This window comes from Balaenoptera physalus, assembly GCF_965194825.1.
Source record: "Balaenoptera physalus genome assembly, chromosome: 6".
NCBI classification, from domain to species: domain Eukaryota; kingdom Metazoa; phylum Chordata; class Mammalia; order Artiodactyla; family Balaenopteridae; genus Balaenoptera; species Balaenoptera physalus.
The window spans coordinates 41,881,216-41,886,054 of record NC_138885.1 but is presented as its reverse complement, the minus strand read 5'-3'; the positions used below and the strand labels follow the sequence as shown (position 1 = coordinate 41,886,054).

General features: G+C 36.6%; 1 pseudogene across 1 annotated transcript in view; it reads left to right on the top strand.

Annotated features, from left to right (window-relative positions):
- Positions 1-4,839, top strand: part of LOC309662412 (small ribosomal subunit protein uS17m pseudogene) — a 518,440-nt pseudogene that overhangs the window by 32,509 nt on the left and 481,092 nt on the right. The window lies entirely within an intron of this gene.

Below are 4,839 nucleotides of genomic sequence, written 5' to 3'. Positions count from 1 at the left end.
GTTTACTGTATTAAGGTTGAATATTGATTTTTTAATTAAAATTTTATTTTTAAATATTTTTAAAGTTCTTTTTATGTTGTAACTATAAGGTGAATACATGACTATATTATTTCATGTAAGAAATTATTTGCAGGATAAAACATGTTGTACCAATCAGGATTAAATTTGTTGCAATACAAATTATTCTAACCTTTCAGTGGCTTCTATATTGACTGTTGATTTATGCTACAGGTCTATTGTGGATCAGCGGGGAATCTGTATCATTCCTATTTACACAGGTACCCAGACTACAAATACTCTGTCTTGACATGATCTTCCATGGCCATCATGTCAGAGAGAAATCATGTACTGGTTCTTGGTTTTCCCAAGAAACGACCAATGTCACTGCCACTCATATTTCACTGGCTAGAGCCCATCATGTGGTCACATCCGACTTCAAAAGTCATGGAGAAGTGAGATCTTACCAAACGCCTGCACAGAGAATCAAGTAGAATATTTTTTAACAATTCTAGTAATAGCTTTGAATGGGTCACAGCAAGTTGAATAGTGAAAACTCTTATTCTGGGTCCTCTAATCTAATCCAGGAAGGTAGTACAGAGCAGCAAATTCAGTCTCTGAGAAATGGAATGAGAGGCTGATGTGAAACAACCAGCAATTGGCAGAACTACAGCTGGATTTCAGTTTCTGACTCTTCCCTTCATATTGTTTAATTGTACAACCTACTGCTTCTACTTTCACATATTTAAAAAGGAATCTGTGAATTCCATATTCTTATGGCAGTCTGTAATATGCTGTCCTTTATTTTGTTTCCCCTAATACTCCCCTCATCCTCAAACCATCAGAAAAAAGGCATGGATTAAAGGCTACCTTGTATATCAAGCCACCTTGATTTCATATGTATATTGTTATCATTATATTTAAGAGAATTTTGGTGATCTTTGGTGAATTTTTTGCTGTCTTTTTTTTAATCAGTATTAAAGAAAACAGCATCTACTTGCCTTGGAAACAAATCCCCTCAAACTGTTTAGTTGAGATGGACCAAACTTATGACAAGTAAACACTTTTCTAAAAAAGTGATTCATAAGAACAATCAAATAAATCATGTTTGACTCATATTTTGCTTTATCGAGGGAGTGCAACTTTAGCATCAACCCAAGACTGTTACTATGAATCCTCAGTCGGAAATGGCGACACAGTCAGCTGCTTGAACCCGGATTCAGGAGCACCTACTCTCAGGATTCTTTCTAACTTTATAATTTCAGGAGTAAAAGGTAGGATTATGCAACCTGAAAAAATACCACTCTACATTTAGAAAATAATGCCACATACTGGGAATATCCACACTTGCTATACCCTCTTTTATTCCAAAAAGCTTGTAAGAGATTTAAGTGTGATACTTAATCAATCACAATTTGCTAATGATATCAAAGTGGCAGATTCAAGTGCACTTTAGATCATTTGAAAAGCCTCTTATTTTTCACGTACTCCTTTTGTCTGGTGTAGAATAACCTTTAAAACTCTGTCTCAACCCTCTCTTCAGTGAAAAAACAGAGACTAATCACAGATGGGAAGTGATTGCTGTTCACCAAACTTGAAATAAAATGCAGGTCTCAAGCTTCATATGCAGAAAAGATGGAGTCCTCTTATCTCATAGTGAATGTGATTGCTGCCTCTCTCCCCACCCTCTGACATCTATTACCATATTAAAGACATCTTTACACAGAGGGGAAGAAACTGTAGATTTAAATTTGATACTCAGTTCTACTAAATATTTCTTTAATTTTTGTTTGTTTTACCTGATTAAACAGGTCTCCAGCATCTCTTCTTTCTTCCAACTCAGCTTCTCTAAATTTCCTTAGAAATTCCTGGCATCGGTATGACAGCTACCTGAGAATAATTTAAATTCCAGCATTGTTTATGAAAATAAAATCTTGTTTAATTTCCAGTTGCTGAATTTCTTGCCACTTTTCAGAAACACATATTTCCAGATCTTTCTCTCTACTCACTCTCCATATCAGAGCTTGCACATAGGTTTCCTCTGGGTTATTTTATGGCTACGAAGCTTTTATTTGGTCTGGAGTGTGTGTGTGTGTGTGTGTGTGTGTGTGTGTGTGTGTTATTGCAAACATAGGATTTTGTTCTTTATCCATTTGGGATGTTGCATTTTAACATTTAGAATAGAATGTGCTTGCAAACATCTTTGAGGACCCTTGGGGGTATGATGAAAGGTTGGACCATCAGCCTTTCAGAGACTTGGTGGTGTGGGGAAAGGACAGATACACCTTATTTAGTAGCAAACCAGGGACAGAGAAGTTAAAGATTGGTTTTAAACACAGTTTATGAGCAAGTCCTAAAACAACAGTCACAAGGAATGAAGGTACTAATTGCTGTAAATTTGCCTCTCATATGGGCGACTCTATGTTAATACTGCAGAAGGAGCACATTCTTATTAATGTACAGAATGGCGCTAATGATTCTCCTGAGGAACTGGGGATGGCAGCTAGCTGAGAAACATCATAAAGTAAGATTGCAACTAACCAGTGTTTACCTAATATAAACAAGACAGGTGTGGTTCCCCACTCCTGTCATCAAGGGATCATCGGAAATAGCACATCATAGCAAATCACCTTCTTAACAGAGCTGGCTATCTAGTTTGTGGGGTCCTATGTCAAACAAAAATGGAGTCACTACCTTAAGAAGCAGGAAAAAAAGTACATTTAAAGGTACGAAAACACAAAGATTTTTCTTTTAAAAATATTTTAGTACCTATACAACACAATAACAGTACATGTGTAACAAGAAACTTACAAATTGCAAAAAATATATTATTTTGGTATAATTGTATATAATACAATAATAATAATACTTTATTAATGTGATATCTTGATTGATGGTAAGATTTTTCTGGCTTACTTTTCTGAATATTCATAATTTGGCCATCAGAACTTATACATTTAACGACTAATTTTCAGTCAACATAATTTAAGGTAACATTAGTCACTCTTGGCAATGCAAGAGAGCAAATAATTTTTGATAATTTTTGATTTTAAAAAGAATCTTTCTTCTGATGCAGCTGTTACTAGAACTTTTCAGAATATTTTATAGACTGTGAAAACTACATTTCTGATAAATTATTTTGAAATAAAATTTTTAGTATATCTAGAGCTGATAATTCTTGAGGAACAATTTTTCTAGAGATAGTTAACTCTTCATGTAAATCAGTTTGGTATGCTGTTATAACTTTAATATATAAATATAATGTAATTAACATATAAATGTAACTATAAATTTATGCAAGAGCATTTTAAAGTTTCTTCTGACATTTCCTGTAACTATTGGTGATTATATAAGACACAACAGTGGCTTCATGACTTGTAGATCATTTAAAAATTCAAAACACCAGTTTATATATTTTATAGCTGTAGCTTCAATTACAAGGAAACAAATACTTTTAAAACTGCCTTTTTTATTTATAACTGATTGACCCAAAATATCATATGAAAATGGTGAGGGTTTTTTCTGTAAATGCAGCTGTTTTAAGTTTAATTTCTATTGTCTGTGAATATGTGCTTTGAAATGTTGCAGCAGGTTTTAAAGCCAGGGATTTTCAAACTTTTTGAAAAATTCTAATATCCCTCTGATATCCTTGACTACAGTGTCCAAGTGTACACTTTTATTTTCCAGTAATGCATGGACAATGTTTAATGCCCAGCACCGACTTTGCCAGCACTCCTGTGTGCTCAGGCCAGGTCCCTGATATCTGTGAGATGCCGCAGGCATAGGCTCATGGTCTTGGCGCTGCCCCATTGGAAGCCTTCCTTGATCAAGGAACCATGGAACCTGCCACCATTTCTGCTGCTGTCGCTGTGGTGCCCGCACTCACCTCTGCCAATCCCGACCTGGGTTCCCACCTGGCCTCCCACGTGGGGCACCGGGGAGCCTGAATAGACCTGGGTTTGCACATGCACCCCGGGTTCAAGCTTTATCTCATCGGATTGAAACATCAGGCATTCAGTTGCCCAAGTGTGCAGTCCGAACATTCCTTTTGATACTTTTACTTATCCTCTGTACCAGTATCCAAGCTTTCTTATTTCCCAAGCAGCATTTGACACAATTGAGCACGTGTGTTTTATCAATACCCTTCCTCACTTGCCTTTAGGACACCACACTCATATTTTCCCTCTCACTTACTGGTCACTCCTTAGTCTGCACTGTTGTTCCCACTTCTTCTAATCTCTTAATGTTGGAGTTTCTCACAGCTCAGTCTTCAGCCTACTTCACTTTGCTTCTCTATCTGCACCCACTCTTCTGGTTATCTCATCAAGTTTCATGGCTTTAAATATTATCTCTGTGCTGATGACCATCACATTATGTCTCTCGTCCAGGTATCTTTCCAAAGTCCAGATGCATATATCCATCTCTGCTTGGATGTCCAGTAGACATCCCAAACTTAACATATCCAAAACTAAATTTCTGACCTCTCCCAATGCCCACTCCATCCTCACCTTTCCTATTTCACTTATTTGTAACTCCATTTTCCCTGTCGCCAGGTCAAAAAAAGTATCTTCCTCACACTTAATATCCAATCCTTCAGGAAATTCTATTAACTCAAAATTTAAAACAAATCCAGTCTCTGACCACGTCTCACTGCTACAACCCTAGACATAGTCGCAACATCTTGCCAAAATTCCTGCCACAGTCTCTTAACAAATCTCCCTGTTAATCCTGGTCCTCTACAGTCTAGTCTCCATGAACTAGTCTGTATAAAATATGTAAACATGGAGGTCTAATCATAACATCCCCTACTCAAAGCCCCTAAGTGTCTGCCCTTCTTACTCA